At 44.3% G+C, this 17,264-nt stretch overlaps 1 long non-coding RNA gene across 1 annotated transcript in view; it reads right to left on the reverse strand.

Moving 5' to 3' along the window:
• Nucleotides 1-14,240, reverse strand: part of LOC111745252 — a 51,807-nt gene extending 37,567 nt beyond the window's left edge. Inside the window, exon 1 of the long non-coding RNA XR_002782568.1 lies at nucleotides 14,075-14,240. This is a non-coding gene — a long non-coding RNA (uncharacterized LOC111745252). The remainder of the gene's footprint in view (nucleotides 1-14,074) is intronic.
• Between the last annotated feature and the right edge of the window lie 3,024 nt (nucleotides 14,241-17,264).

Consider the following 17,264-nt stretch of genomic DNA (forward strand, 5'->3'; position numbering starts at 1 on the left):
ACTAACCCCAAGCACAAGAAACACAAAGAAAAATACACCAAGGCACTACAATTAAATTCCTCAAAACCAGTGATAAAAATAATTGTAGAAGCAATCAGAGTTAAAGGATGTGTCATAGAGAAATAAAGGTAAAGGTGACAGCAGATTTCATGTCAAAAACAATGCAAATGAAAAGACAATGAAGCAACATCTTTAAAGAACTGAAAGGAAAAACTGTCAGTCTAGGATTCTATACCCAGCAAAAATATTTTTTCCAAAATAAAGGCAAATAAAGACTTTATCAAACATATAAAAGTAGAAAGAATACATCACCAGCAGTTCTGCAAAATAAGACCTGTTAAAAGAAGTCCTATAGCATCCACTTAGAAGGAGAATGATAAGTAAAACTATAGATATACACAAAGAAATGAGGAGACTGACAATGACAATTACCTAAGTAAATATATGATTTATTCTTTAAAAAAGAAGTGATTTCTAAAACCAAAACAACAATTTATATGAAGTTAATTACACATGTAAAGTAAAATATACAATAACAATAATACAAAGGCCAAAATGGACTGTGATTAGTTAAAGATGTATATTGTAAATCCTAAAGCACCACTAAAATAACTAAACAAAGGCAAATGAAATCATTAAAAAAATACTCAACTCTTACGAAGGAAGACAAAAAACAGGAAAATAAAATAAAACACAGGGTAATTAGAAAACAAATGGATGATAGACCTCAAACTAACCATATCGACAATTACATTAAATATAAATGGCCTAAAAACCATCAATTAAAAGACAAAGATTACCATGTTGGGCAAATATAAAATCAAGATTCAACCATATACTGTCTATAAGAAATGGACTTTAATATAAAGACGCAAATAGATTAAAAATAAAATTATGGAAAAAGATATACCATACTAACACCTATCCAAAGAAAGCTAAAGTGCCTTTATTAATATTGGACAAAGGAGATTTTACAGCAAAGAATATCATCTGGTACAAAGAAGGTCATTTCATAATAATAAAGTAGCCAATGGGTCAAGAGGACATAACAATCTCAAACATCTATTCATCTTAACAACCAAGCTTCCAAATATAGGAATCAAAAATTAATAGAACTGCAAGAAGAAAGACGAAGTCACAAGAATATTCACATATTTTCATACTGCTGTCTCAATATATTAAATACAATATATTAAATAAGCAGAGCAAGTAGACAGAGAAATCAATAAATATATAAAACTTTGCACAAGATCCTCAAAGTTTGGGAGGCGCTGCCCTACACTACTCGTACTGGGTAGATGGTTCACATTCAGGTCAACTGCTGGCAAGTTTTTCTTTTTGCTTATTACTGGTATCATCATAACTGGTACTCTTTTGTCTGGCTTCAAGGCTAACGAGGAATTAGAGGAGAAGGTATTTTCAGGAAAGCTAATTATGAAAAATTATAGGATTTAAAGATGGTAGAGTTGAAAGGTGCTGCACTTATTTGTCTAACAACCCTGGAAATAACACCAGCCTCAGTGTGAACACCTAGTACAGAGATTAGCTTTCCAGCACATCTGCTTGAATAATCCCAGTAAGGACGGGGAAGGTCAATATCTTTAACAACAAAGCATGCTGGTATCTCCATTTTGATCACTGAAAATCCTGAGACATCATTCAACTCAGTCAATTCTTTCCCTTTTAACCCTCGATAAAGAGCTTTACGGTAGTAATTTATATTTCTCTAACAACTGTTGCCTTACATGTCACAATGGATTAACAGGGAAAGGGAGAAGTGGAACAGCTTTATAACAAAGTTTAAAGTTGTGATATATCATAAATAACTATAACTCTCTTAAGCTGTTTTTTTTTTTTTAATCCCATTGGAAAAGCTCTATCACTTATTACTTATTCAATTAAGAGTGGAAAAAAACAGGCTAGGAGTCAGAAGACATGATTTTCAGGCCAGACCTAGTTAACTGCTTCCTTTATGATCTTCTGTAGAAAATTCTTCTTTGGAGACTTGTGAGCCTTAATTTTCTCATCTATCCAAGAAAGATAGGACGAGCCCTGTTCGTCTTACAGAGTGCACAAAGAATTAAAATGTGATGCATGTTAAACCATAAACCATATTTAAAAATACAAGTTATTATTATTTTGAATGATTATAGTCTTGGTTCCTCCTATTAGTATAGAAAATCAAGAGGTCACTGGAGGGGGAAACTGTTCAATATCAAGCTACTGTTTTTCTCCTTTTTAGATTTATACACTCAATATTATTACAGAAACCATGAGTGTTTGAAACTCAAAAATTTTCCAAATTACCACTGAAAAGATTTCTCTGAAAGTAATAAAGAAGTGTAGTAACAAAACATAGTGAGTAACTTACCCAATACTACATCAAAAAGCCCTAGAAGTTAAGAAATTTTGGCTAAACAGTGGCCCAAACTTTCCCTAAAAACCCTACTAGAAAGTTAAGAAAACAATGGCAACATTATACCTAAATTAAGCTGTTAAAAAATAAAAGAAAAGAAAAGAACGAAAGAAAGAAGGAAAAAGAAAAAGAAAACAATGGCAGTGGTCTTTGGAAGATACACACATTAGAACAAGAACAGCAGCAATGACCACAAAACTGTGTTTTCACCCAGTTAGACACAGATCTGGGATAATCAACGTCTTTAGCAAAAAGCAGGCAAATACTTAAATCCTATCCTCTAAACCCAGTGTGGACTTAGAGGCACTAAAAACTCCAACCCCAAATTTGATAGGTTTGTTCTTAATTTTTTATTACGTTAGCATCAAGCTACACTTCTGGAATCCCCTAGTACACGTATGACTTTCACTGTGATGTCACTACCATTTATCAGATTAGTGCACTGAAAAATGAGTGTGACTTTAGGATTGGAAGATCTAGGTTTCAGTTTCAATCCTGTCACCCACTAGACACATGATTTTACCCAGTGACTTTATCTTCATGAGCCTCAAAACTGCGTATCTATGAAATGGGAATAACGCTGCTTACTTGATGTGGTGGTTGCAATTATATGATGTCAGAAAAGTGAAAGTGCCTAGCAAAGTGTACTGCACGTAAATGCATCACAAATATTTATAAACTTGAATAAGCATCTCTTAAATGATGATTATTCACGATGAGTCATTTTCATAGTATTTTAACTGAAACTTCCTGTATTCATTGTTAGGAAGGCATTACTCTTAGCAAGAGCTGTTTGTCCTACCTGACTATAAATGATACTTCAAGTAATGACAATGATAATAATAATAATAGGAAAAACATCTTGAAGGAGAAAAATTCTCTCATACTATGGCAAAGTTTCATCTTTTAACTTGTCTCCACTATCCTATCTTAAAACTAAAAAAAAACAAAAAAACCATTCGATTTGCAGGCATCCTCATATTTATTACACTTGGTGATGACTGCTAATTGGTGAGGCTGAACACAATAAAGGCAATTCTTCCACAGTTTATTAACTCTCCCTGGTTATCCCTAGAATCAAAAAAATGGAAAAACTATTTGGAAACTATAAGATGAAACAGAAAAGCCACTCTTGGGTAACTATCAGGAATCCATGTGAATTTGGCAACCAAAGAGCATAAAAAACTTGGAGAAGAAAAAGGTTTGGGTGATGATTATGCAAACATAGCGCTCAACTTTTAAAGCCAACTTCTAGCTGCAATGGGAAGTGCTGGCGAAGAAAACGTACCTTGGAAACCATGGCTCATGGCTGCGAGGCGGGCGAAACCTGAGTGGGTTTCTAGATGTTAGTAGTTCTACAGCCAGATGGGAGATGTTACAATTAGAACCTAGAACAGGTAATTGTGCTCAAAATGAAAGTGAGAAGTTTTCCATTTTTCCACAAGTCTGCAGTTTCTTCTAAGGTTTTTTTTTTTTTTTTTTTTTAAGAAGCCTAGATGTTAGAGATGGAACTAATTTGTTCATGGAAAAAAAACAAAACAGAGTGCTTTCACTGCCTGCTGTAACTCTTGTTTTCTTCCAACACTGTGAGAACCGAGTATAGAAAAATATGCCATGCGATGAAAGCCTTTATTTTTTTTAAAACGATGAGGAAGTCTTTTTTTAAAAAACACACAGATGTTGGGTTTACATAATCAACCAAAACATTTTTCTGTCTTATAATTTTCTTGTCAAGCATGTAATATGTTTTTATTTTTCCTGGAAATTCAATGTCAGAAGTATGTAATGATTGTTTTTCAATAGATAATTGGATAATTCTGAGGTCAGAAGGCAATATATATAAATCCTATTTAAAAGTCTTAGACTAAATTCATTTTTAGGAGTGGAATGGAAGTGGTCTAACTTTGCTTGAAGTAAGTTCTCTCTAAACTTGAGTTCATGGTCTATCAATTTTCCAGGAATGTAGGTTCTCAGCCTTACTTTTAGAGATTTTAGACTTAAAATCCAATGGTCTAAAAGATGCAGTCTTTAAATTAAAAAAGCATGTTTACTTGCAAATTTTCTGTCATGCAATTTCCTCATTATGGCACAGAGTTCAAGGACAGAAGTCTGTTTTTCTCCTTGCATTGCTATCAAGAGCTACATCTGACAGGACATATAGACACAGCCCCGAAGCAGCACATGCTTTTCAAAGTGTATTCTGGAGCCACATAGTGTGATTCATTCTAAAGAAGGCTGCCCCTTTATCCTCACTGGTTCCTTGGGAAGAAGGCAGGTTCTCACTTTCCTTTCAAGCCTCTCCTTTTCTTCGAGGGAGGTACATTTCCTCCTTCCTGCCTGACCAGTATTCTTACTATCCCAACTGGGTTTTATCAGAAATACATACTTGTAATCCTTAAAAGGCAGAAAAGAAAGGGTGATAAGAGAAGGTAGCCTACACCACGCTGGATGTGAGACAAGATCTTAGAACTTGGTGCACACCGATATGCTTCTGCTTGATGAGGAACTTACTCTTTACGTCAACAGACCTGAAATGAATCCACTTTCCTCACCCCAAAACAGCCCAGAACAGCAAGGCAGAAACCAGAGGCTGTTGGCTGCGATGCGCAGCACCAAGAAAAGAGGCAGAGAGCTGTGGGGTACAGTCCCCCCCACCCGGGTGACGATGAGCCTGGCAGCCAGTTTCTGCAAAGTTTGGCGGAGGGAAAAGAAAGTCTCTTTAGAAATACACTTGGCGAAACACTGAATATAAAGGATCCTCTGAGAAAATGCATAATTACCGACGCACAGTCGCTGTCTACACTAGATCCCCATGGTACAGCTGAACCCTCCAGCAACGTGGGCTTGACCTGCACGGGTCCACTTACATACAAATTTTTTCAATACATATACAGTCAGACTTCTGTATCCCTGGGCTTCACATCTGCAGATTTAACAAACTGCGGTTGGAAAACAGTATTCTCAATTCACTGTTGAACGTAGAGGGCCGACTGCATGCATTGTTCCACGCCATTGTATATAAGGGACTGGAGCATCCGCGGATAGTATCTGAAAGGGTCCTAAAACCAATCCTTCATGGATACAGAAAAACAACTAGGGAGTCAACAGTTATTTGTGGATTTTTGACTGCATGGGCGGGGTGGGGATGAGGGGTGTCCAACACCCCTAAGCCTGCACTGTTCAAGGGTCAGCTGTATTTCCTTTATATGACAGTAGGTGTAGTCTAGACACCATTTACACAAAATGGCTCTCCAGCTTCTCTCTTCCTTCATTACATACAGTGATAGAGATGCATGGAGCAGGAAAAGTAAACCCAGGAAGACAGTGATTCATCCTCTCATTTACTGCATAAAGTTTATGACTTTGGATTTCAGTTCAAACCCAGACTCTATTACTTATTACCTTACTTCACCTGAGGCACTGGGCCTATCAAAGCTTCCGCTTATACAACTGTGCTGATTAAAAGAGGCACAGCGTGCCAAGCCCTCAGCAGGGGGCCTGGCATACGTTGCAGTCAATCCGTGATGCAACAGCACCCACACCATCACATCCTATGTCTCTGTTACTCCTGGAATGTGCTTCCATCACAACACTGATGACACCTTCTTATGCTTTGTGCTTAAAATGTCTCTCCAGACTGTAAGCTCCATGAGACAGGATTCACTCTATATTTTTAATACTAAGCCAGCGCACAGACACACTCACTCGCCATGTGGTTGACAAATGTTTGCTGAACAAACAAGGGATTGAATGAACGGTCTGTGTGATTACTTTCTTTCCTTGTTTCTGTATAATTCTGATTAAAACAAAAAAAAAGCAACAAAAAACAAAAAACAACTTTTCCCCAGACGTTGTTACAGACGGACGACTGGACTAGGTTAACTGAACTTGACCATGTCAAGATTCTGCTGAAATTTCAATTAAAGAAGATTACTGAAACAGAGATCCCTTGGTCTGGGTGAGTTATACAGTCTGTAAGCTCCTTCCTCTGTGCTATCTGCGGACTCCCATATCCACTGCAGCAAGACAACTGGGCTCCCTGCGAATTGAGAAGTTCAAGAACCAAACTCTATTTGGGCACAGGTAAGCATCCTTCCACTTTTTTCAAAACTTAAAAAATAAAAAAGAGAGCAAGGAGAAATGTAGTCAGTTAAACAGTCAGCACCAAAAAATAATTCAGAGAAAGAGTAATTTCCATGCAGTGATCAAGTACCAGGTGAGAGGGCTCAAGAGCTCATGGCAGACACAGTCCCACCAGCCACGGATGTGATCCCTACAGCTCTGGCTCCAGGCAGGGCAAAAACATCCTTTCCCCACTGCTTCCCAAAGCCAACCTGCTTCGCTTCTGACTCTGAGGGTGCCCCATTTGTGTTCGCAGCTTTGGAGAGAAAAATAAAGATTCCTAAATCAAAGATCTCCTCAGACCTACTCTCCAGTATATTTTCATGGACACAGTATCATTCATTGCTAGGAATACCTTTGAAGAGTCTCTGGAACAAAGACCCCAGCGCAGTATTAACCAGTTGCTCATAACTTACACGCAGGTCAGACTGGCCACAAAGCACAAGCTGCCTTCCAAGATCTTTCGGAAATAAATACATACATACATACACACACACACACACACACACAATACACACACATATGTATATATATACACACATGTATATGTATATATATTTTTTTTTTAAAAGGAAGCAAGCATTAATTCTGCTCTGTATGTACAATTTCCATTTGCAAGGGAAAGGTTATCCAAAAATGAGCTCATGTTCCAGTTACTTTCTAGGTACTGCCATGTGAAAGAAGCGCCAAAGTAAATTTCAAATGCTTTTTCCCAAAGTTCAGGCCTTTGAATGCTCTGACCTGACCAGTTTCAAACCTGGTGTTTCCAAGTTTCGATTCCAAAGAACCATTTTTTTTTTTTTAAAGCAGTTTCCTCTAAATAAACACTATGATAGAGTATTAGTATAATTATCATACCCAATGCAGGTGACAGACAGCCAAACAGGATTGGCTCAAGACCAAGGCAGAAGGGCCTGCAAATTTTTGGGAAGAATAAGGGAGAAAGAACCTACTTCTTAAGAAGCGCTGTCATAAAAGGGCAGGAAGGATTGTGTGTTTAAAAGTTGCTAAGTAAATATGAATGTCCTCATCACAAGAAAAAAAAAACTGTAACTGTGTGTGGTGATCATTTCGCAGTATATGGAAAGAGCGAGCGATTCATGTTACATACCTGAAACTAATATAATGTTCTATGTCAATTACACCCCCCAATGAAAAAATTAAGAAGGTTAAAAAAAGGGGGGCTGGGGAAGAGGAGAAAAGGAAGAGAGAAAGAAAGAGCAGGGCAGCCCCGGACAGAGACAAAGACTCGGACTGGAAACTCAGGCAAAGAGCAGACACAAAGGGGCAGCGTGCAGAGCCAAAATGCAGCAGCCTGATCAGCTGCAGGAAAAGCTGGCAGAAGTCATCAGAAAAAAACGGCAAAGGAGAAAACCTACCGCCAGTCAAAGAGAAAGAGGGGACTGGGGGGAAGCAATTAAACACCAACAACAGATGGAGATAAGGGCACCGGAGGCAAAATGTCTGCAAGACATTTGAAACCGAGGACCGCTGGGAGGTGGCTGGGCGAGCAGCACCAGACCAGGAGCAGGAGGGGCAGCGTGTCAGAGAGAAAACAAAGGGTCCTAGAATGAGGAGAAAGCTGCCAAAGTTAGGGGCCAGGAGGGGGGACCATCAGTGTGTGTGTGTGTGTGTGTGTGTGTGTGTGTGTGTGTGTGTGTGTGTGTGTGTGTGTTTCATAGGACCGTGGCTGCACAAGGAATACCAGAGAAGCCTGGAGCACAGGAGCGCCCTCCATGCTGCCCCCCCAAAGCTCATCACCTTCCTCCTCCTACAGGCAAATAGCTGCTGTTTCTAAACCTCGAAGGAGCACGATGCTGAAGGGACGACACGGTCACCATTACCAAGGGGCGCTGGCTCTTGTTCCAATAGTTCCCCTTGTGGAAAAGACAAGACTGGTTAACTTTGACCATCCATCTGTATCTGACAAGAATTGGGTAACACTCCAAACCATTAGTCAGGAATAAATGCTTTGACGCAGTAAATACGAGGTCATCTTCTGAAAGGAGCTGAGCTGGTTGGGGAAGGATAATGGGCCCACTAGCCATTGTTGGGCCTCGGCGTGTACGTGCGTGTGCATGCGTGCTTGGGTGATAGGAAGGAGGGATCCATGTGTTAGAAATCCGGCAGTAGCACTTGAGAGCCAGGACTTAAAAATATAACATGATCAATGAATAAGTGAAATGTGCAAAGAAGTGTAATGAGGAAGAGCGAGTTATACCGAGTGAACAGCCCAGCGAGGACCACTGATGTCAGGCACGTACAATGAAGCCCCAGAAGGAGGTCACTCAACCTCTAGCTTTGGATAAGTTGATTCTTCCAAGACTCGGCCCGTGAGAATGAGTTCTGGGTAGGAGATTTTTGTTCTAATCCTAGCCCAGGCAAGGATCTCGACTGCCGAGCCTCAGTTTCCTCTTCTGCAAAACAGAGCCCCCGGGCCATCAGCCCTGAGAACCCACCAGGGTTCTCGAGAGTCTCAAATGAAAATAGCAGTAAAACCAAACATGAAAGCTGAAACATTGTGAAAATCTAATATTACCGCACAAAAGGGCTGAAGTAAAAGATGCATGAATGTATAAATGGAGCCCAGCGGGGATGAAAGGGTTCAAAATTGTGAGTCTAACTCAGCAACTGTGAGTCGCTGGGGCATCTGATGCAATAGCAGTTTACAGTACGAGAGCCCTTAAGAATTAGCTGAGCTTCACTGTCAGAGGGTTTTATACATGTCCAAGTAATTACGGTTTATTTTATAACCTCTTCTAGAACAGAGGGAATGAAGCTAACTGAATCCCAATAAAGGGTTGTGATTTATGCTGTAGTTTCTAGAGGGCATTTATTTGCCTCCATTCACACTAATTAATGAGTAAAATGAGTTAGTGCTGAGCAGGAGTAGGGGGACAGGGAGGCTGAGGTAGAGATAGGGGTCTCTACACAGACACAAAGCCTTCTCATTTTAGTACATGTACCCAAAATTTGACAAACCATGTACTAGTGCCTCTTCCATCTTCCTGTACCCAGCCTCTCCTCGATTTTTATTAGCATGTCAACTTGGTACTCTGGCTTCATGTGAGCTGACATGATTATAACACTAACATGATTACAAAAAGGTGCCTGAAGAGGTGCTTTCACAAAAAGGTGCTGCCTCTAGGACAGCCCTCCCTCATATGGTATTCGTTTGTCTTATTTCCAAGACGTGAGTCTATCTGGGGCTGGGCCCAAGGCCTTACTCATCTTTATAGGCTCTTCAGGCCTGCCGCACTATAAACACTCAACAGAAGATTTGCTGAATTAAATCAAAAGCCAAGTCACCTCGGATAAGTGAAAACTTCTTGGAAACTCAAGTTTTCTCACAGATAACGGGTGTGGACACAGTACCTTCCAGCTCTAACAAATGAAAAATAGCCTAATCTTCTGGAGATGAAAAAGCACTGTCTGGACACACATTGTAACTTTCATATATCTCACACAATAGAAAAATGTATGTAGTAAATCGGATTCATATGGCAATTTTTAAAAACTAACACTTAGTTTTAATATTAGACCTATTCCTTTGTTGAGGAATGAAATACAAAAGCAGCCTAGATTTTAAGTATGGAAAAACTATATACACTGGTTATCCTTAAAAGCATTTATTCGGAAAAAAAAAATGTTAATTCTGACATTTCCTTTTAAACCTTGCCCCCTGACAGACTATATCTGGAATAACATTGACATAACAGAAACAAATAGGACTATTTACAATGGCTACAGTTTAACAAAGGCGTCTGGATTTTTACCTTCCTTGGTTACTGCACAAAAGCAGCAAATGTAAGTACAGTTGCCTCAGCAGCTGGCAAGTTCTTTCCCATATGCAAAGAAGTTGTGGAACAGCTGGGGAGTGCAAGATGCTTTTGAATAAGCTGCTATGTGATCCAAAATAAGGCTGCCTGTTCATCGTCTTCCCTACAATGGAAGCGACAGCCCAGCGCAGGTCTGGCGCATGCCCTGCAGCTGCTTCTTTCTTCCCAGTCAGAGTGCAACAAGTGGCTACAAATGGCGTGAGATGCACAAAAGCGGGAACCTTGCTTCTAACCCTGTGCGTGCTGTCACTTGGTGACATAGTGCAGCTTATTTTCCAGTGAGGGAGAAGAATGCTGCATTTTGTATCTGAAAGTAGGAACCTATATAAGGCTTTCAATGGCAATCCCGTCCTGTACTCCAGTGCTATGCACTTCTTGGTGACAACTTTCAAGATTGGGTGGTATTTAAAGACATGATCAGGTTTCCAGTGCTTTAGCCCATGATCGTTTAAAAGATAAATGCGAAAACAAAATCAAGAACTATAAAGTAGCAGGGGAAGAGGTCTTTCAAAAACAACTTGACATATTAGAAACCATTTCTCCACCTGTATTTACTAAATGAAAAAGCTTCCAAGTTTTGTAACATATCAAATAGCTATACTGGTTGTTCACTGGTTTTTCAGCTTAACTGAACATAACCATGTGTCTTCATGTCACTTTCCAAAAGTTAGTTTAGCAAATTTCAGATTATACATAGTTTACCATATTTGAGCAAATGTTTTTGAAATGTTATCGCAAACTCTCCTTCCTCCTCTATCAATTTTGTGGCTTACCTTTAAACAGACTCCAAAAGGGATGCTATTTTCTTAATAAATAGTCCCTTTTGCCAAGATTGGTCCAACGCAATTCACACAGAAGCAGATACTTTTCATTAATGTTATAAATGGCTAGTGAATGAGCAAAGAGAATACCTGCTTCCTTTTCTCCAGTTTATTTGGTTTTGAGTTGGTTTTTTTTTTTTTTTTTTCCCCTATGTCTTGTCATCTTGGCCATTAGAATACTGGCTTCAGATTTAAAGGAAAGAGAAATGACTGGAGGGCTGGCCGCAAAAGACACAGCGGCGAAACTCCGAGGAAAGCCCTGTAGTTCCCGAGCCTCTTGTAAATTCCTTGGGCAACTAGACAAAGTTTTCCATCACTGCCAACCACCCCCACACACCACTTGCTGACCAGAAAGAAGAATCACTGACTGCTCCACATTGCAGTGTCAAAACTTAAGAACAGGGAGTTCAAGACAACTGTCGACCATTTTATCTTTTGGACTGAGAGAAGAGAAGAAAAAGATTTTGTTCTTAAACATCACAGTTATTAGTTAACATGTGTTGAGCAGCTACGTTGTGCTAGACTCTGTGCTATTAGGCAACTTTTACGGATTATCAAATTTAATCCTCAAAGCAGGTTATATTATTCCTGCTTTAGAAGAGGAAAGTGAAGCTCAGAGAGGCTGAGCAACTTGCCCAGCATGACAGAGCTATAAATGGTGCAGGCAACATTTGGAGCTGGCCATTCTGACTTCGGAGGCTTGCCCTTAATCATCATGCCTCGCTGTCTCCACAACTGGCACTGCACTAGGACATTCTGAATCACTGTCATTCCAGACTTTCGAACATCTTTCTTTAAGGCAATCCATCTTAAGTACATGCAGAACAATACCAACATCCCATATTATAAACTTGAGCTCAATGATTCATAAAAGTGTATGGATAAAACCATGTTTTTTTCTCAGATGCCTAAAAGGAATTTTATAATTTTAACTCATCAGGCAGTTGATTAAGCTTGGCCGTATTTCCAAGGCAGACTTCACTTAATTTCAAACACGTATTAAACGACTGGCAAAGTCACACAGCTTAAACAGGGGAGGAACTAGAGCTCCATGCATGTTCCTGCTCCCAGGCCCACCTGTCTGAGGAGACATCCCGAAAAGCAAAGAACAGCTATTTCTGACCCTCTCAGGAGTCAGATCATTCTGAGAGTTTTAGTTGTCTTCATATACCCCAACCTTTAAACTAAGATTGGTTTAGTTGAGGAGCTGGTCCTAACAAAAGCCAGCAATATGTGGAAGGTAAATCTTACCCTAATGCCTACCATGATCCAACTGCGCCGGGGTTACACAGGGGTCCCCAACCCCCGGCCCACAGACAGATACAGGTCTGTGGCCTGCTAGGAACCAGGCTGCACAGCAGGAGGTGAGCGTCAGGCAAGGGAGGGAAGCCTCATCAGTATTTGCAGCCGCTCCCCAGCACTAGCATCACCGCCTCAGCTTCACCTCGGACCATCAGGTTTTAGATTCTCATAGGAGTACCAATCCCTGGTGTAAACAAGGTTGGGGACCGCTAGGTTACAGTATGTATCCTGACCCTTCAATTAGCAAGCCATAAAAAACTCTTCAGTAACAGCCTTTGGAAAAGAAACTGGGATAAACAAACAGTACTCTGGAGCAGGACAGACTCTGGGTCCTGTAAATTCTTTAAGTCTCTGTTTCCTCACTTGTAACAAAGAACCGCTTTGGAGGAGGCTTTGAGGTTCGCAAATGAAAAGTGAAGATCCTTCTAGAGTGTGCATGAAGACTCTCTCCATGAGGCTCTTCAGAAAAACCAGTTCCTGTACTTTCCCTACTACAGAAGAGGGAGTGGCGGCAGATAAGATAACACGGTGAATTCTATCCATTGATTACTGAGGCATAAGGTTTCACACGGAGCAGAGGGCCCTGGGTTTCCCCTCCCCTAAGTCTGAGGGGAACCTCTGGCGCTTGGTGGAGAGGCTGCCTCTGCCGTTTCAGTGACAGTATTTGTGCATGTGCTGGAGTTTGTGTTAAGTTACCGCAATCTGGGGGAAACAAGGAACTCTCTTAATTTCCCCCGCTGTCCTCTCTTCTTCTGGGTAACTTCCAATGGCAATAAACTGTCAGACTCACCAGAGCTGCAATGCCCGCGCCGGAAGCGCTTAACCCCGCACCTGACCCAGATTGCGGCCTGGACTGGAGCCTCGCTGCCACTAACTCACAGTAATGCAATTACAGCCTTCTGGAGCTCCGCTCAGGGTGCCGGGGACTGCTGGCGGTCACGGGGGACGAAACCACTCCCTTTTGGGAGCCCGCACGCGTCCAGAATCTACAGGGAGGGGCGTGGACCGCGGGCTGCCTGGGCGCGAGGCGCGCGGAGTTCAAAGCCGCGCGGGCCGGGTGGGAGGCGCGACCCCGGGACCCGGAGGAGGGGCGCGGGGGCCACGGCAGCCCTCTTCACTCGCCCGGAAAAGAAACAGGCGGTGTCGCAGTTCTGAGCACACGCGTGCCCCTCCCCGGGCCGCCCCTTTCTCCCGCCCTCCTCCCCGCGTAACGGGCCGCGGGGCTAACTTCCCGAAACTTGGCAGAGGGAAATCCTGACCCCGCCGGCACCTCGGGGCGGCGAGCGCCAGGGCGCGCCGGGGACGGAAGTGGGTGGGAGCAGTGGCCGCGCAGCGCCTTTGTTACCGCTCGGGGACCCCGCGGGCCGCCGGGAGCACCCCGTCGCCGCGTCGCGGGAGTCGGCCACCCCTTCCCTGCCCGCCGCCCCCAGCAAGACCTCACAGCGCCAGAGTAAAAACTGACCCCACCTCCGGCCCCGGAGAGGAAAGCGCAGCTGAGTGTCGTAGTGTCGCCGGCCTGAGCCCTACGCTGCGTTCCCTGCCCCTTGACCACCGCGCGAAGGGACGTTCCTCACCTTCCCGAGCTTTCTCCAGACCTCCGGGGGAGGAGTGTCGGCAGAATCGCCGCTTCTCGGAGACCGCGCCTCGCCAGCCCGGACTTGTCAACAGCGCCACCGGCACTCCCCGTCTCCTTTCTCAAAGCGAGGATCGGTCCCAGTCTCCGGGTGATTCACTGTTGCTACTTACCTGGAGGCTCACACAAGTCCCCTCCCTCCGCCGGCCAGAGCAGCGATCCCGCGCTGGCGCCCTCTGCCGGGCCACCAGGAGGGAGCACCCTGGGGACAGAGCGAGGAGCGGCGCAGAGGGTCGGGAACATGGAGCCCGGCCGAGCGCAGGGACGCCCCAAGCCTCCCAAACGGGTCACCCCTTTGCAAAACAGGGGCCACCGCTCTGGGACCCTCTTTGGCCGCCAGGCCTGGGCCAGACCCCGGGCGAAGAGAACCAGAGATGTCCCTGCGCCCCAAGGCACCCACGCGCGCCCTGAGTCACCCCACTCGCGGGCCAGCAGGTCCAGACCTGCATCGAGCAAGTGTCCCAAGGAAATCGCGATGGCTCGCGTGCACATGTCCTGTTTTACAACACTGGAAAAGCAGTTGTGCTGTGTGCAAATGTAGTTTGTGTCTTGTATCTTAGTGGCCCTCTTCTGCCCAAATTAAAGGCGCGGAGGGGAGGGCGGTGGCCTGTCACACTCCTCCTCCCCGGGTCCTACGACTAGGAAGAGGCTTGGAGCGAGGTCCAGGTGAAGTTGCAGCGCCGGGAACTATGGGGTCCCGGTCCAGCGGAAGGTCTGGAGGCCGGGTCGGCTTGTCGCTCCCGCTCTGGGAGAAGTGGCTGCAGGAGTAACTCACTCTTTTTTCGCCGAAGTAAATACACTGCCAGCAGTTTAGCCTACCTCCCCCCACCCCATCTGCCCTCAGGTCCTGAAACTTTGGAGGGAATCAGACTGGAGGAAAGAAAACCTACGCGTCCTGCGATGGACCGCGTCCACATTCGCACCCCAACTTCGCGACCCGCTCACCTACTCCGCGCGCCCCTGCGGAGCCGGGGCCGCACAGGCTGTTCTCGCCCACCTGCCGGGACGGCCGCGCGCACAAAGTTCCCCGCGGCGACAGAAGTGGCGGCTGTGGGCCGGAGGAACACACGCGCAGGACCTCGGCGGCTGTCGCACAGTCCCCGCTGTCTCTCGGAGAGGGGCTGGGCAGAGTCTGCCTGGCCCCAAGCACTACAGCTGCAGGAGCAGAGCAAGTTGCAAGACTGATCCGGGCGGACCCGACGCCTCTTCCCCAGACTGCGGGAGCACCAGTCCTGGGGCGGCGGGCGGCGCCGGGTATTAATTGTAGCCCCCGGGTGCCGGCCGCCGGGCGCTCTGAGTGGCTCGGACAGCGCGCCAGGCCTGCGGGGCCGGCCCCACCCACCCCCTCAGCGCGCGCCCGTGCGCACGCTCCCGGCGGCTTCGGCTACCCGGCTCCCGGCTTTCAGCCGCTGCGTCCTCGCGGCTGCGGAGGCTGGAGGGCGCCGCTTACCTTAGAGACCCTGAGCCGGCGCTCGGTTTCCACTCAGTCTATGGATAAAGCCCAACAGCGTGTGCGAACTTTGGAGTCGTTGACACTCTGGGCCAGTTGTCAAGGAGACCATCGTTGCGGGGCCACTCACTATCGAGAAAAAGTCACGTCACCTTCCCAACTGACGGTCTTGACGAAGGACCATACCCTATCTCAGTGGTTCTCACACATCACAGTTTCGCTAATCAGAATCTTCTAGATTTGTTAAAACACAGATTGCTGCCAACTTCTCACCCGATACCCTTTTTTTGCTTCTTTAATAAAGTCTTCAAGGGACTGAGAATTTGCGTTTTCAACAAGTTCCCAGGTGATGCTGAGAAAGTTGTGAAGACTAAATGAGTTAAGGCTTGCGAAGTACTTGGTAATCTGCTAAAGCAGTAGATAAATTTAAACATGTTAAATCCACTTGTGCTACTTGTCTAAGGAGATAGCTGTTCACATTTACTTTTCCTCCAAGCTCTTCTTTTCCTCAGAGCGTTAGACTCTCCCATTTTTCTTCTTCAGTATACACCAGGTGTATAAACGCCAGTCAGAAAAGCGAAAGGTTCGGGAGTTTGCTAGGGCTGCAGTAACAAAGTTTCACAGACTAGGTGGCCTAAACAACAGAAATTTATTTTCTCACAATTCTGGAGTCTAGAAATCCAAGGTCAGGGTGTGGGCAAGGTCGATTTCTTCTGAGGCTTCTCTCCTTGCCTTGTAGGTGGCCAGTGTCTCTCTGTCTTCACATGGTCTTTCTTTTGTCTTAATCTGTGTCCTAATCTCCTCTTTTTATAAAGGCACCAATCATGCTGGATTAGGGCCCACCCACATGACCTCGTTTTAACGGAATGACCTCTTTAAAAACCCTATCTTTTTAAATACAATCACATTCCAAGGTACTGGGAGTTAGGACTTTAACAGAAGAATTTTTTTTTTTTTTCCGAGGAGGGACACAACTTAGCCTGTGACAGTGACCTGCACTGTCCCTAAGATACTAGAACAGAAGTTGAACTTCTGCCTTCCCTAGTCCCTGCTCCATCCCTATGCCTCCACTAAAGGCTGGCCAGTAGACTCACCCAAACAGTTAAAGTGCCGTGATTAGAGCTGGAAGGACTTACAATGGAGTAAAGAAACAGCCCTCTCAAGTCAGTTTACGATCCTCTGAAAGATATCAGTATAACACTCCAATCTGAAAATATTAGGAATCTGTCAGGAATTTGGGATCCCTGCCTAGCCAACATTTCAGAAATGGCCTTTTGCCTTTTGCTAATGACTAGGTACAGAGTCACCCTTACCTTCGTCCAGGCTCTGTTGGAGTTATGCCCTCTGCCTCGTACCTCCGTCATTTCCAGAGGCTCCTGAAGGAAGGAATAAATCCACTAGTCTTGTCTTTGCTCCTGCTCTCTATGACTGCTCTGGTCACATTTACAGCTAGCTCAGAGGAGGCAAGAAAGAAAGTGAGGACAGTGCTGTCTGTACTGACCCCACACTAACTAGAGCTATCGAATGACTAATATTCAGCACATCAGTAATTGCCCTGAATTTGGAGCCTTCCCAAGGCTGCATTTCCAATCTTCTGCTGGTCCTACTTCATATCTTTGCTTGGTGGCTTCATTTAACACCAGGCCAGACCTCTCTCCCCAAGCTCCAAATCAAAGTGGGC

The sequence above is a fragment of the Pteropus vampyrus genome, unplaced genomic scaffold, assembly GCF_000151845.1.
Source record: "Pteropus vampyrus isolate Shadow unplaced genomic scaffold, Pvam_2.0 Scaffold150, whole genome shotgun sequence".
In the NCBI taxonomy this organism is placed as follows: Eukaryota; Metazoa; Chordata; class Mammalia; order Chiroptera; family Pteropodidae; genus Pteropus; species Pteropus vampyrus.